Raw genomic sequence first — 24,276 nt, forward strand, 5'->3', positions numbered from 1 at the left:
ATAATCTACAGCCATACTGTCCTCATTGTCCTCCAGTATAATCTACAACCATACTGTCCTCATTGTCCTCCAGTATAATCTACAACCATACTGTCCTCATTGTCCTCCAGTATAATCTACAACCATACTGTCCTCATTGTCCTCCAGTATAATCTACAACCATACTGTCCTCATTGTCCTCCAGTATAATCTACAACCATACTGTACTCATTGTCCTCCAGTATAAACTACAACCATACTGTCCTCATTGTCCTCCAGTATAATCTGTTGGGACTCGGTGACATACAGTCTGTGTCATTATCAAGACAGCCAGTGGTGGCCAGGCTCCAGGACACACACACACACACACACACACACACACACACACACACACAGATGCATGCACACACACACATACGTACATACACACATAAGTACGCACACACACTCCTAGTGCCAAAACCCCACCACAGCCCCATCCATATAACAGCAGTCTGCCGCAGGGCAACACTGACCTAACCCACTGGAAAGGAACTGCAGGAGAGGGAGTGCAAAAAAGCTGCTCCCAAGTTGAGGTAATGCAGTGAGTCGCCAGCCTCATCAATGACTTAGTGCTCTCCCCCTCAGGGCACTGAGGTCACTTAGGAAACTCCACTAGCCTGCCCACTGATGAACGCTTCCTGTCCTATACACGCCACACTTACCGCCGGCCCATTGGTTTGTGTTTTAGCCTATCGGACTCACACAGCCACATAGTGGCACCACACTGATGTTTATACTTGTAAATCCTAGAAAATAGTCAAGAAAGACTCCCAATCTGTGTTACTCAGTGTGTTGGGTCTCCACCAACAGACCCTACCTTAGCCTAATATAGCAGAACCCCCCGAACATTCAGCCATTTTCTCTCTTGATCTCCTGCATAAGGAAGGAAAATGTTTGTGTTGTTATGGCATGCTGTCTGTTTTTAAACCAAGATATTAGTCATCTGTTAGAAGGGGAGCAACATTGTAATTTATGGAATTCATGAATAGCAATAGCTTTTTTTCAGTTTGCTTGTTGTTATTTTTCCTTCTCAGCATGGGGAGAATTTGAGATTGCAAATAAACTCCTAAACCAAGCTGGGGTAGGATTCCGAGATTCCAAATATTACGGAAGCCGGATGCCGATCAACTCCTCGTGAGGATGAACAGACATGGCGGAAATGAGGGGGAGATTCGAGGAGGGCAGGATTACCCCCTAAGTGTTACACTACATGACCAAAAGTATGTGGACACCTGCTTGTCAAACATCTCATTACAAAATCATGGCAATTAATATGGAGTTGGTCCCCTCTTTGCTGCTATAATAGCTTCCACTCTTCTGGGAAGGCTTTCCACTAGATGTCGGAACATTCCTGGGGAGACATGCTTCCATTCAGCCACAAGAGCATTAGTGAGGTCGGGCACTGATGCTGGGTGATTAGGCCTGGCTTGCAGTCGGCGTTCCAATTAATTCCAATGGTGTTCAATGGGGTTGAGTTCAGGGCTCTGTGCAGGCCAGTCAAGTTCTTCAACACCGATCTCAAACAAACCATTTCTGAATGGACCTCGCTTTGTGCATGGGGGCTTTGTCATGCTGAAACAGGAAAGGGCCTTCCCCAAACTGTTGCCACAAAGTTGAAAGGACAGATTCGTTAAGAATGTCATTGTATGCTGTAGCGTTAAGGTTTCCCTTCAATGGAACTAAGGGGCCTAGCCCGAACCATGAAAAACAGGCCCAGACCATTATTCCTCCTCCACCAAACTTTACAGTTGGCACTATGCATTCGCGCAGGTAGCGTTCTACTGGCATCCGCCAAACCCAGATTAGTTCGTTGGGCTGCCAGATGGTGAAGCGTGATTCATCACTCCAGAGAACGTGGTTCCACCGCTCCAGAGTCCAATGGTGGCGAGCTTTACACCACTCCAGCTGATGCTTGCGCAAGTTGATCTTTAACTGACCTGTTGGAAATTAACCGACCATCCTATGACAGTGCCACGTTGAATGTCACTGAGCTCTTCATTAAGGCCAAATTGAGCGGTGTGCTCAATTTTATACACCTGTCAGCAACCAGTGTGGCTGAAAAAGCCGAATCCACTAATTTGAAGGTGTGTACACATACTTTTTTATATACTGTATATCAACATTTGCTCTGCCACTTAGCAAGTGGGTGCTGGCACAGGTATTATGTGAGGCTTGCTAGCTAGCCTAGGGCAGAGGTACTGCAGAGAAAAACAAAAGAATCATGAGAGGTTAAATAACTCGCTAGCTTTAAGCATGTAGCCATCATTCAGACTAGCTAGAACTCCCTGGGCAGACCTTTGTCTGGAATATTGTCTTTGAAGGCTAACGACCTGAAATGGTCCACTTGTGGGTAATTAGGCATGGCCGTTCCCCAGTCTCTCAGAACAGTAAATATAGGAGAATAAACAACCATTAGGGGTTATCGGAGTTGCCCGCTAATTGAATCATCATCACCATCATCATCATAGAGAGCCATCGGGACAGTACATGTTAAAACTCCACACAGTCACAGAGGCAGTTTAACGTTACCATCCCCTGGCAATGGACCAAAATATCATGCTTGCAGTTTTAAGACATCATGGCTGTATTGCAGCTGTCTTGCTTGTTCACAGTTCATCTGGTAGCGTGTTAAAAAAAACTCAACAATTACCCAAACCTACGAGAGCACACACACACACACACACACAACTCAGAGAGATCTCACGCTGCTCAAATCCCTAAACCCACCCAGCTATAAGTCAGAAGAAAAGAGAGGAAAGAAAGAGAGAGAGAGAGAGAGAGGAGTCACTAAACCAGTGTGATTAGTGCTAAGTAACTAAATGGGTCATATCAGTTTTCCATTACCAGGAGAGAGGGACAATTTGGACTGCTGTGATCTAAATGGTGAACCTGCTCTCCCTCTGCCTCCTCTGGTAGACGAGGGCTGTTCATTTGAGTGTAAATGTTGCACACTCTTAGGCCCTCTCTCTTCTCCCATTCACTCTGTCGTTCGTTCTCCACACAAATGGAAATGCCGTTACATCCTCGAGCCCCATCAATAAATAAACTTGACACAAATAAACAGATAAATAAATAAATGTGCGAGGACTGGCTAATGGGCAACCGTCAGCATTAGTGATGGAGCGATGTCAGGCACAATCACGCCTGGGTGGGCGGAGAGATTCTTCCTGATTGCACACACAATTCCCCTAAGACAGTGACAGGGGCACTCCGCCAGACGAACCGACGCGAGGGCTCTAAGGCAGCCTTCACTCCTGACTTCTTTTTACCCTCCTTGCTGTCTCTCTTTCACTCTGTTTAACTCTGTTTCTGTCTGTCCATCTTTCTCTCCTCCTCCGCTACCCAACGATGCCCCCTCTCTCTCAATCTTCGCCTTGCACCCGATGCCCACATTACCTCTCTGTTTTTTTCTTTCTCCCTTTCCGTGTTTTTACTCTCTCCTCACCTCCTCTCTCAGTCTCTCCTCCTCTCCATCCCTTCTCTCCCTCTAGCTTTCTCTCTTACTCTTTCCTCCCCTCCAATCTCTCTGTCTCTTCCGTCTCTCTGTCTAAACAGGAGTGCTGTGACATGAATGTTCCTTCTCTGTGTCTTTGGGTTCGTCAGGCCTTTGAAAGCCAGTGGTCTGACAGGGCTCAAGCACACACGCACGCACACACATGCAATGCAATCCCATCGTGACCTTGAAACACCTCTTGGATGTATTTCATTGCACACTTCCATTGGATTCTTAAAGGCTAAATGATAAGACAATTAAAGGCAACACATCGTAAATAGTGCAAAAATTCCCTAATAACTGACACATAATTCACATCTGCTTGTAAAAATGATCCATTTAACAGCTGTACATCTGTTTAGCTACTTGGGACAAAATAGATTAAGTCAGTCTGTGGATCCACTAGTGGAGCTCTACTGCTGAGTGCTCAGTCTAATGTAGTCCTACCTTTATCTACAACCAATCAATACATGCTACCATGATGCCACGGGTCAGATATACAGTTAGCCCTATTAGAGCATTCAGACTGAATTCCTGAAGCTAGTACTTACTGACAAGCCTGGTCCCAGATCTGTTTGTGCTGTATAGCCAACTCCTGTAGTTGTATGGCCTTAGGGGTTGGCAAGACAGCACAAACAGATCTGGGACCAGGCTAACTGATTGATTCTGCAGAGTGAACAATCTGTCCATATTGCCAGTACTTACTGCACCATGGGGAGCAGACAGGAGTTGTATTCACATTGTCATGAGCTATTATATCAGAGCAGAGCTTTAAACCACGTGATTCACTTAACTACATGTAATTACCAGCAGCACACCATTCAATATGTCATAATAATCAATAAGCTGAAAGGACAGAGGCTTCGTAAACAGAGAAAAATGGGAAATGGTAAAAACTATAACCCAAAAAAAAATAACCCAAAAAAAATGTAATGCGTAAACATACATGAAATTAATGTTTTACTTTGCTGTCGTTGCTTAGGGACACAGAGATATACTAGTTATTTCGAGAATATGGATACAAAATAATACTTGATTGTTTTAGCTTTACCTTTCCTTCACATGTGGCCTGGAGAAACAAACAATGATACCCCCGTGTTGCCATTACACTTTTGGTGTGACTTCTACCAATTAGTGCATTGCAAAAAACTACATTTTAAAATCACCTCATCTGTAGCGGCACAATCCCGTGAACAGCTAATCACACTAATCTGTCGAGCAAGACACAAATCCAAAACATCACATTTTTCAACTTGTTAACAACCTCACACATGTTAAACATTTCCGTAAAGCCACAACTTATAAACAGTTACAATAATTGACTTTTACAGAAAAGTTCATTTGACAAGAATTGTACATGAACAAATAATGAATAGACAATTGTGCTCATTGAAACTCCACAGTAGCACCGTTGTAGGAGGATGAGAACTACTCCTTTCTCTGGGAATTAGTCCTTTCACTCAGCCTCGGCTGCCAACCTACCTCAACCCCCCTATACCTCCTTATTACACGCCCTCCAGCCTGCAAAATGGGACTACTAAACGCAAACACCACCCGGACGCTATTTGTCTGAGGTAATGGAGATGAGAAAAATAATAAGGGATATGACATAAAGACAGAGGGAAATAGCATCAAAATAGCTGTCATCGCCTCTCATTGTCATGGAACATAACTACATCCTATTGCAGAGAGCCTTTATTTATTCTACTGGGGATTATTATTAGAGCCTCTTCGCCCTCTCTCGGCTCTAACAGGCGATGAATACGGTTTTATTTGTCCAAGGGAACTGTCCATCCTTCAAAAGACTAAGTATGATAGCTGTGGAGATTCCATTGGAATATTATGAGCACGATTTTTTTCAGTCCTGAGGACGGTCATTTGGTTGGTTCATGCGCCTCTCCGCGGTTTCAAGAAGTGATTCCCCTTCGCTTTTATCAGCTGAGAGTTATAGGTCTATTGGGAATTAATCACGCAATGAGTTAAATCAATCCTATTGTGTGAATGTGCCAGGGTAAAATAAGATAAAAACTTCAATTACGGTGCACAAATTGATCCGGTATTGACAATTTGCACTCAGATGACCTTTTCAGAGCTCTGCCCACATACTTGAGGACCAGTACTGTATTGGGAGCAGTCTGACAGTGGATAAAGAAATAAGTAATGCTGGAGTATGACAACTAATACAAAAAAACGTGTTATTTGAAGAGCGAAAGAGTTAAAAGGATGTTTTGGTTGGTCATTGAGAGGTTGGCATCTCACTTTGCAGGGAGTACCGGCTTGTCTCTATTCACATCAGTGAGGCCACATTTGTGGGGAGAAGGGCTAACATTGGACAAAATAATCCAATGTCCAATTGGATAAAACCATGTGTGGAGCCCTTTGCTGTGCCAGGTGATAGACTTCCCTCTGAAAGGGTTTGCACGACACAGACAGGCAGGGAGTAAGGCCTGGTATTGGAAGTGTATACACAGATGGGTCAGCGTTAGAATGACAGTGTGAGGGTAAGCGGACACCCTGCTGGGGCCCTTTAACTAGATTTGGAGGTCCAAAGCCTCTTGTAAGGAATCAAATAATGCAGGACTGGAGAGCCGGTTGTCTTCGGGGGTCTCGCCCGGGATACCCTAAATGCCATTCATAAAGTCCACCCTTTCATTGAGATTTGATTTATCCTCGAAAAATGTATTGTGTGTCACACATGTCTTATTTGAACTGTCCACTCCAGCTGACGGAGTAAATGGCAGATCAGTTATGCGTGGGGGGTGCTCAAACGGTACATCAAATCCTCATCTATATTTCGCTAAGCTGTTTTCAGGACTGGAGGTCCTTGGGCTCTATGAGAAGGATAGCGAGGGACAATAGAAGTATAGCACATCTACCCTAAGATATCAAAGCCTCTTGTAAGGAATCAAATAATGCAGGACTGGAGAGCCGGTTGTCTTCGGGGGTCTCGCCCGGGATACCCTAAATGCCATTCATAAAGTCCACCCTTTCATTGAGATTTGATTTATCCTCGAAAAATGTATTGTGTGTCACACTTGTCTTATTTGAACTGTCCACTCCAGCTGACGGAGTAAACGGCAGATCAGTTATGCGTGGGGGGTGCTCAAACGGTACATCAAATCCTCATCTATATTTCGCTAAGCTGTTTTCAGGACTGGAGGTCCTTGGGCTCTATGAGAAGGATAGCGAGGGACAATAGAAGTATAGCACACCCCCGATGGTCTGTCGGCCCCCAATCCTTCAGTCTCGCCCCGTCTAGCTTCTTCCTTTAGCTGTTGAGAAATATCTCTTATCTACCAGAAGCAGAGCCTCTCTTCCCTTCTATTGATATCTACGATCTACTAAGCCATCTCCAGTCCATAGCCAAGGGCACTACCCTCCAGGTCCCCTCGGCCTGAGCAAATCACGTTAGCTCCACTTCCTTTAGGAGTGGCCCTGGGGAATGCCCCCGAATGAATAACATCTATCAACACCCTGAAGTGGAGGGGAGAAAGCAGGGGCTTTAGTCTGCCAACTAAGAGGTGATATATAGCAACAGCCTCTATATGATAGTGTGTGTGTGTGAGAGGGAGGACAATCAAGAGAGATAAAGAGACATGTACACGAGAACATGTGTGTGAGAGGAATTTCATTGCTAAGGGAATTGTGATACAATAACATAGACTAATTTAAGTAACAAACTGCGTAATTCTCCCCAGATCACATGAAGGATAAAGAAATACACTGAGTGTACAAAACATTTAGAACATCTTCCTAATATTAAGTTGCACCCGTTTTGCCCTCAGAACCGCCTCAATTCTTCAGGGCATGGACTCTACAAGGTGTCGAAAGCATTCCACACGGATGCTGGCCCATGTTGACGACAATGATTCCCACAGTTGTGTCAAGTTGGCTGGATGTCCTTTGGGTGGTGGACCAAAAACTGTTTGATTATATATGAACCTTAGAAATGTTAACAGAGGATTAGTAAAGCTTAAACCAAGTTTATTCACCCATTGGGTCAACACAGCTGCATAAGACAAAATACATATTCACAGAAGCACTGATATTTAACCCGTTTTCCTATGTTGAGTCTCCTACACATCTGAACAGCCAATGCATCTCTGTTGCTAGACTGAACCATAGTGATATCTGTTCTTCCTCACTTCATCTAACCTGACCTCTGCCCCAAAGTGCTCACTCCTCCCCAACTCACGGCTGTCATGTTGACTCGTACCAGCTCTCGTCTTTTCTCCTCCCATAGGATCCCTGATGGCTAACAATAACCTATCCGGACAAAATGTAAACGTTATACATTCCTCTCTCTCCCTCAGTGACACGAATAAGTATATTTCATATTTTCAGAACCCAACAAAACCCAACCGTGTTGAAGTTCTTGACACACTCAAACCGCTGCGCCTGGCACCTACTACCATACCCCGTTCCAGGGCACTTAAATATTTTGTCTTGCCCATTCACCCTCAATGGCACACATACACAATCCATGTCTCAATTGTCTCAAGGCTTAAAAATAATTTTTAACCTTTCTCATTGTAGTGGATTTAACAGGCGTCATCTCTAAGGGACCACAGCTTTTCGCCTGTTCCGTATTTGTCATGGAAAGAGCAGGTGTTCCTAATGTTTTGTACACATAGTGCAGCTCCCTAGCTCAACGTAACATAGTCGTGTAGTACATAGACCCATTAATAGGGACAACCTAATACGTATGGTATTGAGATATCATTTACAACATGGGGGGAATAATAAAAGAGAAAAAATCCTTTCTTTGTCCATCTTTCTCCTCCCTGCCTCCCCCTTTCTCCCTTCTCTTTCATTTGCTTCTTTGCAGATTCTTCCCTTTCTCCACTTTAATATTTAATGACTGAAAATAGGTAATTTAATCTTCATTAAACATACAGGGGGCCAGCTCTCCTCTCTTGCCTGGGTGAATTAACGGCGAGACCACTGAGATTAGGCGGTAAGGCCATGAAATCACATAACTGTGACAGGCATTAAATGACGGCATTTCTCAGTTTTTTAACCCTTTAACATGCAGCTCAACTGGGCTGTTGAGCTCATTTTGACAACCAATTTTAAATGAAATTAAACAGATTAATTTTGTTTGGCATATTTTATCATCATCAAAATGCTCATGTGGTTTTCATTATCAGACTCCCATATTATTTGAAACACGCATTCAAAGATGGTTGAAAACCAGGAAGTGAATGCGAGCAAAACCAAACCACGTTTACCACACATTTTCTGTACTAAAATGTGCATAAAATAAAATGGGAAATTACACGTTGTAAAATGTTGCTCACTTTTAAAACATGTAATAATGATTAAATTAGTAATATGATGTTGTTTTAACATTTTAGGAACTCTTGAGAAATATGCTCTACCAAGAGGTTAAGTTGCCCATTAAATGATTGCTATTCACTCGAAGCTAGTGATAATGGACTATAGAGAAATATTGTTAAGGGATTTTTTTGTCTGTGCAAACACAAAAATCTTCTTAAATCCATATCATTATTCACTGTCTGCCTGTTATGTTCAATATGTTTCACAATATCATTCAGTACATCTTACTGGTCTTCGAAGCATATACAGTGCATATACAGTATTCAGACAACCTTGACTTTTTCCACATTTTGTTAATTTACAGCTTTATTCTAAAATTGATTAAATTGTTTTTCCCCTTATCAATCTTCACACCGTACCCCATCACAACAAAGCAAAAACAGGTTTTTAGAAATGTTTGCAAATGTAATAAAAATAAAAACCGAATCATCACATTTACATAAGCATTCAGACACTTTACTCAGTACTTTGTTGAAGCACCTTCGACAGCAAATACATCCTAGAGTCTTAATGGGTATGATGCTACAAGCTAAGCACACCTGTATTTGATGAGTTTCTCCCATTATTCTCTGGAGATCCTCTCAAGCTCTGTCAGGTTGGATGGGGACCGTCGCTGGACAGCTATTTTCTCTCCACAGATGTTCGATCGGGTTCAAGTCCGGGTTCTGGCTGGGCCACTCAAGGACATTCAGAGACTTGTCCCAAAGCCACTCCTGGATTGTCTTGGCTGTGTGCTTAGGGTCATTGTCCTGTTGGAAAATTCAAGTTTGCACCAGTCTGAGATCCTGAGCACTCTGGAGCAGGTTTTCATCAAGGATCTCTCTGTACTTTGCTCTGTTTATCTTTCCCTTAATCCTTACTAGTCTCCAAGTTCCTGCAGCTGAAAAACATCCCCACAGCATGATGCTGCGACCACAATGCTTCACAGCAGGGATGCAGCCAGGTTTCCTCCAGAAGTGACGCTTGGCATTCAGACCAAACAGTTCAATCTGGGTTTCATCAGACCAGAGAATCTTGTTTCTCATGGTCTGAGAGTCCTTTAGGTGCCTTTTGGCAAACTTCAAGCGGACTGTCATGTGCCTTTTACTGAGGAGTGGCTTCCGTCTGACCACTCTATCACAAAGGCCTGATGGGTTGAGAGCTGAAGAGATGTTGTCCTTCTAGAAGGTTCTCCCATCTCCACAGAGGAACTCTGGAGCTCTGTCAGAGTGAGCATCGGGTCACCTCCCTGACCAAGGCCCTTCTACCCCGATTGCTCAGTTTGGCTGGGCTGCCAGTTCTAGGAAGAGTCTTGGTGATTCCAAACTTCTTCTATTTAAGAATGATGGAGGCCACTGTGTTCTTGGGGACCATCAATGCTGCAAAAATGTTTTGGTACCCTTCTCCAGATCTGTGCCTCGACACAATCCTTTCTTGGGGCTCTATGGACAATTCCTTCGACCTCATGGCTTGGTTTTTGCTCTGACACGCACTGTCAACTGTGAGACCTTATAGAGACAGGCATGTGCCTTTCCAAATAATGTCCAATCAATTGAATTAACCACAGGCGGACTCCAATCAAGTTGTAGAAACATCTCAAGGATGATCAATGGAAACAGAATGTACCTGAGCTCAATTTAAAATCTCATAGCAAAGGGTCTGAATACATATGTAAATAAGGTATTTCTGTTTACAGTTTTTATGCATTTGAAAAAAAATCTAAAAACCTGTTCTCTTTGTTATTATAGGGTATTGTTTTCATATTTTGAAATACAAATTTATAATTTTTTATGAATATTTGATATCAGTCCTCATTTAACTAGGCTTGTATTCCATTATAAGTAAATGAAGCAGACATAATGTAAATTAATGTACACATTTTAATTTATGATTAAAAAAATCTATGCAAATTCCAAAATGTGTTTATTCTACTTGAGCAACTCAGCCAGCATTATCTATGAAAGTTTTAGTCATGCAAACGAAATTTCATTGTATGGCCTATACTGAGGCTAAATACACATATTTAGCAAAAAAAATACTTTTTCAGATTTCTTTTTTGGGGGGGGGGGGGGGGGTGTTAAAGAGTTAATGGAATTAAGATGATCTCTCTCCGGTCAATGTCAAAGAGACCCTTATGAGGCTATTTGAAAAACACACACATATACTACATGTTCACGGATACACTTTTAATGGACAGGTCACACACACTCATACATGCGCACACACAAAACACAAGCACGCACGGACACACTGAAATGCGGAGAATAAGGGAAGGAAGATAGTAATGACTTTGAAAACGGGCAGTAAATAATACTGATTGGCTCCCATCCTTTGAAATTTGATTGATGTGCCTCTTGGGAGATGCAGACCAAAAATCGATGGTGTGAGGATGTAGGAGCCGGCTCCACGCCTCTTGGTTACCCACCAATCTCTTGGGTTATACCCCAGGTATCAACACACCGGAGTGGGGGGAAAGAGGGGGCTTTCATGGGCAAAACTCCCCATGCTGTTATTTTCCCATATTGGTGTGAGCCTCCGTGCTGAACATCGATGTGTTGTTGTATGCAACAAAAGCGTTGGGGTCAATTCCATTTTAATTCAGTCCATTTAGGAAGTTGCTAAGCCTATCAACAGTGCCTTCAGAAAGTATTCATAAGCCTTGACTCATTCCACATTTTGTTGTGTTACGGCCTGAATTCAAAATGGATTAAATATGTTTTTTTTTTTCTCACACAAAGAGAAAACACGTTTTTAGACATTTTTGCACATTTAGTGAAAATTAAATACAGAAATATCTCCCTTACATAAGCATTCACACACCTGAGTCAATACTTTGTAGAGGCACCTTTGACAGTGACTACAGCCGTGAGTCTTTCTGGGTAAGTCTGTAAGAACTTTTCACATCTGGATTGTGCAACATTTGCCTATTATTATTTTCAAAATTCTTCAAACTCTGTCAAATTGGTTGTTGATCATTGCTAGACAACCCTTTTCAAGTCTTGCCATACTTTTTCAAGTACTGTAGATCAATTAGGTTAGTACTGTGAAGTAACTACAATGTTGTTGATCCATCCTCAGTTTTCTCCTATCACAGCTCTGTAACTCTGTAACTGTTTTAAAGTCACCATTGGCCTCATGGGGAAATCCCTGAGCGATTTCTTTGTGGTTGAATCTGTGTTTGAAATTCACTGCTCTGGAGTACACTGGAGTACAGAGATGAGGTAGTGGTAAACACTAATATTGCACACAGAATAAGTCCAAGCAACTTATTATGTGACTTGTTAAACAAGAATGTCATAAGAAAGGGGTTGAATACTTATTGATTCAATACATTTCAGATTTTCATTTTTTATTCATTTGTAAACATTTCAAATAAAAAAATCTCAGATGAATCCATTTTAAATTCAAGCTGTAACAACAAAATGTGGAAAAGGTCAATGTGTTTCTGAAGGCACTCTATAGAATGTTGTATGTTGTTGATTATGTAGCCTGTCTACCCTACCGTTCAAAAGTTTGGAGTCACTAAGAAATGTCCTTGTTTTTTAATGAAAAGCTAATTTTTTGTCCATTAAAATAACATCAAATTGATCAGAAATACAGTGTAGACATTGTTAATGTTGTAAATGACAATTGTAGTCATTGTCATTTACAACATTAACAATGTCTACACTCTATTTCTGATCAATTTGATGTTATTTTAATGGACCAAAAATTTGGCTTTTCTTTCAAAAACAAGGACATTTCTTAGTGACCCCAAACTTTTGAACAGTAGTGTAATTTTTTAAATGTCACCTTTATTTAACCAGGTAGGCAAGTTGAGAACAAGATCCCATTTACAATTGCGACCTGGCCAAGAAAAAGCAAAGCAGTTCGACACATAAAACAACGCAGAGTTACACATGGAGTAAAGCAAACATACAGTCATTAATATAGTAGAAAAATAAGTATATACAGTGGGGCAAAAAAGTATTTAGTCAGCCAACAATTGCGCAAGTTCTCCCACAGAGAGGCCTGTAATTTTCATCATAGGTACACTTCAACTATGACAAAGAAAATGAGAGAAAAAAATCCAGAAAAACACCGGTCGCAATTGTAAACCAGGTCGCAATAGTAACTTGTTCTCAACTTGCCTACCTGGTTAAATAAAGGTAAAATAAAAATAAAATAAAAAAATTGTCGGATTTTTAATGAATTTATTTGCTAATTATAGTGGAAAATAAGTATTTGGTCAATAACAAAAGTTTATCTCAAAACTTTGTTATATACCCTTTGTTGGTAATGACAGAGGTCAAACGTTTTCTGTAAGTCTTCACAAGGTTTTCATACACTGCTGCTGGTATTTTGGCCCATCGCTCCATGCAGATCTCCTCTAGAGCAGTGATGTTTTAGGGCTGTTGCTGGGCAACATGGACTTTCAACTCCCTCCAAAGATTTTCTATGGGGTTGAGATCTGGAGACTGGCTAGGCCACTCCAGGACCTTTAAATGCTTCTTACGAAGCCACTCCTTTGTTGCCCGGGCGGTGTGTTTTGGATCATTGTCATGCTGAAAGACCCAGCCACGTTTCATCTTCAATGCCCTTGCTGATGGAAGGAGGTTTTCACTCAAAATCTCATGATACATGGCCCCATTTATTCTTTCCTTTACACTAATAAGTTGTCCTGGTCCCTTTGCAGATTTTTAATGAATTTATTTGCTAATTATAGTGGAAAATAAGTATTTGGTCAATAACAAAAGTTTATCTCAAAACTTTGTTATATACCCTTTGTTGGTAATGACAGAGGTCAAACGTTTTCTGTAAGTCTTCACAAGGTTTTCATACACTGCTGCTGGTATTTTGGCCCATTCCTCCATGCAGATCTCCTCTAGAGCAGTGATGTTTTGGGGCTGTTGCTGGGCAACATGGACTTTCAACTCCCTCCAAAGATTTTCTATGGGGTTGAGATCTGGAGACTGGCTAGGCCACTCCAGGACCTTTAAATGCTTCTTACGAAGCCACTCCTTTGTTGCCCGGGCGGTGTGTTTTGGATCATTGTCATGCTGAAAGACCCAGCCACGTTTCATCTTCAATGCCCTTGCTGATGGAAGGAGGTTTTCACTCAAAATCTCATGATACATGGCCCCATTTATTCTTTCCTTTACACTAATAAGTTGTCCTGGTCCCTTTGCAGAAAAACAACCCCAAAGCATGATGTTTCCACCCCCATGCTTCACAGTAGGTGTTCTTTGGATGCAACTCAGCATTCTTTGTCCTCCAAACACGACGAGTTGAGTTTTTACCAAAAAGTTATATTTTGGTTTCATCTGACCATATGACATTCTCCCAATCTTAATCTGGATCATCCAAATGCTCTCTAGCAAACATCAGATGGGCCTGGACATGTACTGGCTTAAGCAGGGGGACACGTCTGGCACTGCAGGATGTGAGTCCCTGGCGGCGTAGTGTGTTACTGATGGTAGGCTTTGTTACTTTGGTCCCGGCTCTCTGCAGGTCATTCACTAGGTCCCCCCGTGTGGCTCTGCAATTTTTGCTCACCATTCTTGTGATCATTTTGACCCCACGGGGTGAGATCCTGCGTGGAGCCCCAGATCGAGGGAGATTATCAGTGGTCTTGTATGTCTTCCATTTCCTAATAATTGCTGCCACAGTTGATTTCTTCAAACCAAGCTGCTTACCTATTGCAGATTCAGTCTACCCAGCCTGGTGCAGGTCTACAATTTTGTTTCTGGTGTCCTTTGACAGCTCTTTGGTCTTGGCCATAGTGGAGTTTGGAGTGTGACTGTTTGAGGTTGTGGACATGTGTCTTTTATACTGATAACAAGTTCAAACAGGTGCCATTAATACAGGTAACGAGTGGAGGACAGAGGAGCATCTTAAAGAAGAAGTTACAGGTCTGTGAGAGCCAGAAATCTTGCTTGTTTGTAAATTTATAAAAAATCCTACAATGTGATTTTCTGGATTTTATTTTCTCATTTTGTCTGTCATAGTTGAAGTGTACCTATGATGGAAATTACAGGCCTCTCTCATATTTTTAAGTGGGAGAACTTGCACAATTGGTGGCTGACTAAGTACTTTTTTGCCCCACTGTATACAATGTGAGCAAACGAGGTGAGATAAGGGAGGTAAAGGCAACAAAAAAAAGAAACAAAAAAAGGCCATGGTGGCGAAGTAAATACAATATAGCAAGTAAAACACTGAAGTGGTAAATTTGCAGTGGAAGAATGTGCAAGGTAGAGATAAATAATGGGGTGCAAAGGAGCAAAATAAATAAATAAATACAGTAGGGGGAGAGGTAGTTCTTTGGGCTAAATTATAGATGGGCTATGTACAGGTGCAGTAATCTGTGAGCTGCTCTGACAGCTGGTGCTTAAAGCTAGTGAGGGAGATAAGTGTTTCCAGTTTCAGAGATTTTTGAAGTTCGTTCCAGTCATTGGCAGCAGAGAACTGGAAGGAGAGGCGGCCAAAGGAAGAATTGGTTTTGGGGGTGACCAGGGAGATATACCTGCTGGGGCGCGTGCTACAGGTGGATGCTGCTATGGTGACCAGCGAGCTAAGATAAGGGGGAACTTTACCTAGCAGAGTCTTGTAGATGACCTGGAGCCACTGGGTTTGGCGACAAGTATGAAGCGAGGGCCAGCCAACGAGAGCATACAGGTCGCAGTGGTGGTTAGTATATGGGGCTTTGGTGACAAAACGGATGGCACTGTGATAGACTGCATCCAATTTATTGAGTAGGGTATTGGAGGCTATTTTGTAAATGACATCGCCGAAGTCAAGGATCGGTTGGATGGCCAGTTTTACAAGGGTATGTTTGGCAGCATGAGTGAAGGATGCTTTGTTGCGAAATAGGAAGCCAATTCTAGATTTAACTTTGGATTGGAGATGTTTGATGTGAGTCTGGAAGGAGAGTTTACAGTCTAACCAGACACAGAGGTATTTGTAGTTGTCCACATATTCTAAGTCAGAACCGTCCAGAGTAGTGATGTGGGACGGGCGGGCAGGTGCAGGCAGCGATCGGTTGAAAAGCATGCATTTAGTTTTACTTGGATTTAAGAGCAGTTGGAGGCAACGGAATGAGAGTTGTGTGGCATTGAAGCTTGTCTGGAGGGTTGTTAAGACAATGTCCAAAGAAGGGCCAGAAGTACACAGAATGGTGTCTTCTGCGTAGAGGTGGAGCAGACTCACCAGCAGCAAGAGCGACACCATTGATGTATACAGAGGAGAGAGTCGATCCAAGAATTGAACCCTGTGGCACCCCCATAGAGACTGCCAGAGGCCCGGACAACGGGCCCTCCGATTTGACACACTGAACTCTATCTGAGAAGTAGTTGGTGAACCAGGCGAGGCAATCATTTGAGAAACCAAGGCTATCGAGTCGATGAGGATGTGGTGATTGACAGAGTCGAAATCCTTGGCCAGGTCAATGAATACGGCTGCACAGTATTGTTTCTTATCGATGGCGGTTAAGATATCGTTTAGGTCCTTGAGCGTGGCTGAGGTGCCCCCATGACGAGCTCTGAAACCAGATTGCATAGAGGAGATGGTATGGTGGGATTCGAAATGGTCGGTAATCTGTTTGTTGACTTCGCTTCCGAAGAACTTAGAAAGGCAGGGTAGGATAGATATAGCTGTAGCAGTTTGGGTCAAGAGTGTCCCCCCCTTTGAAGAGGGGGATGACCGCAGCTGCATTCCAATCTTTGGGAATCTCAGACGACACGAAAGAGAGGTTGAACAGGCTAGTAATAGGGGTGCCAACAATTTCGGCAGATAATTTTAGAAAGAAAGGGTCCAGATTGTTTAGCCTGGCTGATTTTTAGGGGTCCAGATTTTGCAGCTCTTTCAGAACATCAGCTGACTAGGTTTGGGAGAAGGAGAAATGGGGAAGGCTTGGGCGAGTTGCTGTGGGGGGTGCAGTGCTGTTGACCGGGGTAGGGGTAGCCAGGTGGAAAGCTTGGCCAGCCGTAGAAAAATGCTTATTGAAATTCTCAATTATAGTGGATTTATCGGGGGTGACAGTGGTTCCTATCTTCAGTGCAGCGGGCAGCTGGGAGGAGGTGTTCTTATTCTCCATGGAGTTTACAGTGTCCCAGAACTTTTTGAGTTTGTGTTGCAGGAAGCAAATTTCTGCTTGAAAAGCTAGCCTTGGCTTTTCTAACTGCCTGTGTATAAGGTTTCTAGCTTCCCTGAAAAGTTGCATATCACGGGGGCTGTTCGATGCTAATGCAGAACGCCATAGGATGTTTTTATTTTGGTTAAGGGCAGTCAAGTCTGGAGAGAACCAAGGGCTATATCTGTTCCTGGTTATACATTTCTTATGCTTATTTAAGATGGTGAGGAAGGCATTTAAAAAAATTACCTGGCATTCTCTACTGACGGGATGAGATCAATATCCTTCCAGGATAGCCCGGCCAGGTCGATTAGAAAGGCCTGCTCGCTGAAGTGTTTCAGGGAGCATTTGACAGTGATGAGTGGAGGTTGTTTGACCGCTGACCCATTACGGATGCAGGCAATGAGGCAGTGATCGCTGAGATCTTGGTTGAAACCAGCAGAGGTGTATTTAGAGGGCAAATTGGTTAGGATGATATCTATGAGGGTGCCCGTGTTTACAGCTTTGGGGTGGTACCTGGTAGGTTCATTGATAATTTGTGTGAGATTGAGGGCATCAAGCTTAGGTTGTAGGATGGCTGGGGTGTTAAGCATGTTCCAGTTTAGGTCACCAATCAGCACGAGCTCTAAAGAAAGATGGGGGGCAATCAGTTCACATATGGTGTCCAGAGCACAGCTGGGGGCAGAGGGTGGTCTATAGCAGGTGGACACGGTGAGAGACTTGTTTTTAGAGAGGTGGATTTTTAAAAGTAGAAGTTCAAATAGTTTGGGTACAGACCTGGATAGTAGGACAGAACTCAGAACTCTGCAGGCTATCTTTGCAGTAGTTTGCAACACTGCCCCCTTTGGCCATTCTATCTTGTCTGAAAATGTTTTAGTTAGGGATGAAGATTTCAGAATTTTTGGTGGTCTTCCTAAGCCAGGATTCAGACACGGCTAGAACATCCGGGTTGGCAGTGTGTTAAAGCAGTGAATAAAAAAAAACTTAGGGAGGAGGCTTCTAATGTTAACATGCATGAAACCAAGGCTAATTGAAACCAGGTGATGTCATCGCATGTGTAGGTGGTGGAACTGAAAGGTTGGGTAAGGTATAATGAGCAGGGCTAGAGGCTCTACAGTGAAATAAACCAATAAACACTAACCAGAACAGCAATGGACAAGGCATATTGACATTAAGGAGAGGCATGCTTAGTCGAGTGATCATAAGGGTTCAGTGAGTAGTGAGGTTGTCTGGGGTCACGGCGATTCAGACAGCTAGCCGGGCCATCGGTAGCAAGCTAGCATAGGATGTAGGTCTGTTTTTAGCCACCTTGTGCGTTTCCGTCGGTAGATTAGTGGGGTTCCATGTGGTAGAGGGGATCAATCCAATTGGCAAAATAGATATAGTTATAGTGACCCAAGAAAAATTGTCCGATAGACCTATTCAGATAGCAGCCGATAAAACAGCTAACGATTAGCGGACCGCAGATGGGCGTTCAGGTAACGTCGCGACGGAGGGGCCAGTTGGATAACTCCCTCGGGCAGATAACGTCGGTAGTCCAGTTGTGAAGGCCCGGTGGGGCTCCGCATCGGCAGTAAAACGGGTCCGGATAGGTGATTGTAGCCCAGGAGTGCCTGATGGAACTCTTCAGCTGGCTAGCTCCGGAATAATTGATGTTTGCTCCGGGATCGACGTAAGCCAATAGTCACAAGGATAGCAGCTAGCTAGCTGTGAGATCCAGGTGTAAATATCCAGAGCTTGCGGTTGAAATCCAGGGATATGGAGAGAAAAATAGGTCCAGTATGTTCTGGTCTGAGTCACGTTGTACAAAACTGCCGATAGCTTTTCGAGCTAAAGAATAGCTGATGACCACAAACCGTGGTTAGCTGAATACTAACATTAGCCAGTAAACTGGCTAGCTTCTGGTTAGCTTCTATTGTGGATTTCAGATTTGAGGTAAATAATATATATATATATTTTTTAATTGGTGAGGCGGGTTGCAGGAGAGGGTTTTGAAGTTGAGTTTTTGGAAAATAAAATATATAAAAGATAGGCGAAGAAAGATGTAAATATATATATATATACACGGGACAAGACAAGGACAAAGGACGTCTGACTGCTTTGCCATCTTAATGTTGATGTGTTGTTGGTTATGTAGCCTATTTATATAATACTGTATGTTTTGGCCTGCACTACCACTTTAGCACTAGTGACGTTAAGCCCCTTGAGAATAAAAAATGTTTTCTGAATTGAATTTATACTTTCTATTTAGAAGGAAAAAATACTATTTCCTGGAAATCATGTAGCCTGAGTTGACCCACACATCATGCCTACTGTATAGCATGTCTGGTTGAGGAGAATGAACAGACGTACACCCACACAACAGAATATCTGGTTCTAAACTACGTCAATCCAATCACTGTCTGTCAATTAGGACTGGCTTCTGTAATTGCATCAAGTAGGTTATGATGACCTCACAAGGGTTTATTACCTTCCACACAATTGGAGAAGCAGAGATGTTGGAAATGTTCTGGAAATGGTCTTTAATTGGGATTGGTGCCTCCTCGTTATGCACCAGCCTCTTCGTAATGTACCTAGAGACTCTTAAGGAAGGGTGAGTGAGTACAGTTCCATCTGAACAATGGTGAAGACAAACTGCTTTTGAATGGACTCCTCCAATGTAAACCAAGAAGCTTCTCAGATACTGAGTGAAACTCTTGTATGTGACGCTCATTCTTGGGATGATAATCACACTTTGAAACTGTGAGATTACAGCATACATGACTAAGCAGGAGGCGTAGATTCTGTGGACATGAAATGATGCAAGTGCTGTTGTCTCTGAGAGGGAGGGATTTCTGTGCTGAATTCTTGCCAGTTCTGAGTTAGTTGTACGTTGTAATGTGATGAAAATGAAAACAAAATGAGGAGGAAGGGAGATGCACAGAGAAACCGCCATTGTCCTGACCTAGAAATAACACCATCACTCACCAAAAGCTGACACTCCCTTCTAGCCAAAATAGCAACAGCCTCCTCCAAAAGACAGCTTATCAGTGATTTGGAAGAAGGCACCTTTAATCGTAAAATCACCCATTGGTGGTGGGAGAGCTTGATTCTTTATTTTCCCAGCCGGTGAAGTTCTGACTGCATCCCAAAGGGCACCCTATCCCCCTTGTAGTGCACCCCTTTTGACTATGGCCTGTAGGGCTCTGGTCAAAAGTAGTGCACTATATAGGGAATAGGGCGCCATTTGGGACTCCTCAAAGTGCACCTAAAGATCAGCGCTCTAACCGCTCGCAATATGATAGAAATGTAATACAAATGTTCCATACAGAATGGTGCATTCATTACAGAACCCATTTCCCACACACTCCTTGGGAGCCTTCGTATGTCAAAATGATTTTCTGACCCACCATACCTGTCATAACCTAATGGGGTTAGACCTAGTGCTGTTACCATGACCGTATTACCGCCACACCTGTGGTCACGAGTCATGATGACAGTCAAATTCTACGTCACTGTTTAGTCACGGTAATTAGGCTTCTCTAAGCTCTGATGCTGCTGCTGGTCATTAGTAGCCTACCAAACTTGCTAACTGCCTGGTACGAAGCACTCTATTGTCCCTCTAATCACTCTGACATCAATGCAAATGTAATTGAAAATCAAATCAAACACTTCATGAGAGCCCATGAGCTCATGCGGCTCAACATTTCTATAGGCTATACAATTGCATGAAAACAATAGATATTCTGTCTGTTAAAGTAACTGGGATATTATTCCACCGACAGAGGTCAGATTGAATTGATTTGAGCATTATTTTAAAGTTTTAAAGCCACTGAGATACAGTGGCTTGCAAAAGTATTCACCCCCTTGGCATTTTTCCTATTTTGTTGACTTACAACCTGGAACTAAAATAGATTTTTATTTGGATTTCGTGTAATGGACATAAACAAAAGAGTAAAAATTGGTGAAGTGAAATGAAAAATGAAAAAGTGGTGCATGCATATGTATTCACCCCCATTTGCATGCATAATGTATTCAACACCATTTTTTATGGCCAAAAATGTAGGTTTTTGGTCATCAAGGAAAACGCTATGTCTGGCGCAGAAAAAAGACATTGCTTAAGAAAAAAATAAGCAAACATGTTTGCAAACATATGGAAGGTACTCTGGTCAGATGAGACTAAAATTGAGCTTTTTGGCCATCAAGGAAAATGCTATGTCTGGCGCCAACCCAGCACCTCTCATCACCCTGAGAATACACCATCATGGTGGTGGCAGCATCATGCTGTGGTGATGTTTTTAATCGGCAAAGACTGTGAAATTGGTCAGAATTGAAGGAATGATGGATGGCGCTAAATACACGGAAATTCTTGAGGGAAACCTGTTTCAGTCTTCCAGAAATTTGAGACTGGGATGAAGGTTCACCTTCCAGCAGGACAATGACCCTAAGCATACTGCTAAAGCAACACTTGAGTGGTTTAAGAGGAAACATTTAAATGTCTTGGAAAGGCCTAGTCAAAGCCCAGACCTTAATCTAATTGAGAATATGTGGTGTGCCTTAAAGATTTCTGTACAGCAGCAGAACCCATCCAACTTGAAGGAGCTAGAGCAGTTTTGCCTTGAAGAATGGGCAAAAATCCCAGTGGCTACATGCGCCAAGCTTATAGAGACATACCCCAAGAGACTTGCAGCTGTAACCGCTCTTGCTGCGGGTGATTCTCTGATCCACCTCTACGCAGACGACACCATTCTGTATACATCTGGCCCTTCTTTGGACACTGTGTTATCAACCTCCAAACAAGCTTCAATGCCACGCAACACTCCTTCCGTGGCCTCCAACTGCTCTTAAGTGCTAGTAAAACTAAATACATGCTCTTCAACCGATCGCTTCCCACACCAGCCCGCCCGACTAGCATCACTACTCTGGACTGTTCTGACTTAGAATATGTGGACAACGACAAATACCTAGGTGTTTGGTTAGACTGTATACTCTCCTTCCAGACTCATCTCCAATCCAAAATCAAATCTAGAATAGGCTTCCTATTTTGCAACAAAGCATCCTTCACTCATGCTGCCAAACATACCCTCGTAAAACTGACTATCCTACCGATCCTCGACTTCGGTGATGTCATTTACAAAATAGCCTCCAACACTCTACTCAGCAAATTGGATGTAGTCTATCACAGTGCCATCCGTTTTGTCACTAAAGCCCCATATACTACCCACCACTGCGACCTGTATGCTCTCGTTGGCTGGCCCTCGCTTCATACTCATCGCCAAACCCATTGGCTCCAGGTCATCTATAAGTCTTTGCTAGGTAAATCCCGCGCCTTATCTCAGCTCACTGGTCACCATAGCAACACCCACCCGTAGCATGCGCTCAATCAGGTATATTTCACTGGTCATCCCCAAAGCCAACACCTCTTTGGCCGCCTTTCCTTCCAGTTCTCTGCTGCCAATGACTGGACTGAATTGCAAAAGTCACTGAAGCTGGAGACATATCTCCCTCACTAACTATAAGCATCAGCTGTCAGAGCAGCTTACCGATCACACCTGTACACAGCCCATCTGTAAATAGCCCACCCAACTACCAGATAATAGCCCACCAACTACCAGATAATAGCCCACCCAACTACCAGATCATAGCCCACCCAACTACCAGATCATAGCCCACCCAACTACCAGATAATAGCCCACCAACTACCAGATAATAGCCCACCAACTACCAGATAATAGCCCACCAACTACCAGAAAATATAGAAAACCAAATACCAGATAATAGCCCACACAACCTCCCATATTTTTTATTTTGGCACCCCAGTATCTCTACTTACATAAATATATTCATACATTAGTATGTATGGGGCGGCAGGGTAGCCTAGTGGTTACAGTGTTGGACTAGTAACCGGAAGGCTGCAAGTTCAAACCCCCGAGCTGACAAGGTACAAATCTGTCGTTCTGCCCCTGAACAGGCCGTTAACCCACTGTTCCTAGGCCGTCATTGAAAATAAGAATTTGTTCTTAACTGACTTGCCTAGTTAAATAAAGGTAAAATAAAATAAATACATTAGTATATAAATGGTGAGTCAAACCATTAATCAACCATTACCAAATGCCTTATAAATAATCTGATGAGTTAACAATTACTCCTTTATAGCTGATTAATAAGTACATGAGTAGTACATTATTCATAATTTACAAATTGTGAACATACTATAATCAAACACCTTATTCATTATTTTATAAATAATTAATAAATAATTTCAAAAAGTGTTTATAAATGCAAAAATTAGGATTTACAGATTGCTTATTGACATTTACAAATGAAGGAATAATGATGAATAAATGGGGATTAAACTCTTTACAACCTGTTTATAAATGGTTTATTAAGGGACCGTAATATAAAGTGTTACAGAGATCCCTTTATCCCAAGTCCTAAATATCCTAAGCCTTCCCGCAATACAACTGGTACCTATTTTTTTTATTGCATTTGACTGAGTGTATTAGATATCCTAAAAACTAAACAAACTTGTGATAGTTCCACATTTCATTGTCACTCCATTCACACACGTCAAAGCAAAGACAGACAGTCAACAGTGAAAAATGCACTCCACATAGATACAGCAGATTAGATTAGAGTGGTGGTTGAAAAAAAAAATCAAACCATTGCGCCACAGACAGTGTTTCAAAGTAGGCCAGGGGAGTAGTTTTGGGGTGTTTGCGCTTTGTGCAACGGTTGACATTTCCCAGAATGCCCTAGCTGGAAAAGGAAGAGTGAGGGAAGGAACACAACAAACAAATCCGTGCGTGGCGACACGTGACGAAAAGCAATTATAGCCCTCGTGTTGGTGACAAAGCCTTTCCTATAAAGTGCCATGAGACAGGATGTGATGTCATGTGCTCTATCAGCGTAGGCCTACAGGAATGGGGAACAAGCTCTACAATACAAGAGCTGGTGTACTACTCAGAAACCAGACTGAGATTTGAGTCACTGAGTTATTAAAGCAGGAGGGAAGCTCAAGAGTACTACTCTCAAGTCTGAGGTGCGACCAAAATTCAACCCCATTCCCTATATAGTGCACTACTTATGGCCAGATCCCAATATTCATTCCTGTTTTTGAGATAAACAATCTGTCTGCAACCTAATCTAATCATTCAAATCAATCTAATAAATCTGTGACCACATTAAGTTATTTTTTACATTTTTACTTTGAGTTGCTATCACCACTGGTTGAAACAAGATAACACTATGTATCCTAATTGACAGGAGTCAGAGAAGTAATCAGACAGTTCAAGCTCAGTGTAGGAGTCTGTCAGAGAGTACATCAGCTCTGGTTCAGTTGGTGGGGGAAGATGCC

The 24,276-nt window shown here is 42.6% G+C and overlaps 1 protein-coding gene across 6 annotated transcripts in view; it reads right to left on the minus strand.

The window, feature by feature from the left end:
- The window catches only part of diaph2 (diaphanous-related formin 2), a 717,979-nt gene that overhangs the window by 51,680 nt on the left and 642,023 nt on the right, over window positions 1–24,276 (minus strand). The window lies entirely within an intron of this gene.

The sequence above is a fragment of the Oncorhynchus kisutch genome, linkage group LG19 (assembly GCF_002021735.2).
Source record: "Oncorhynchus kisutch isolate 150728-3 linkage group LG19, Okis_V2, whole genome shotgun sequence".
Lineage (NCBI taxonomy): Eukaryota > Metazoa > Chordata > Actinopteri > Salmoniformes > Salmonidae > Oncorhynchus > Oncorhynchus kisutch.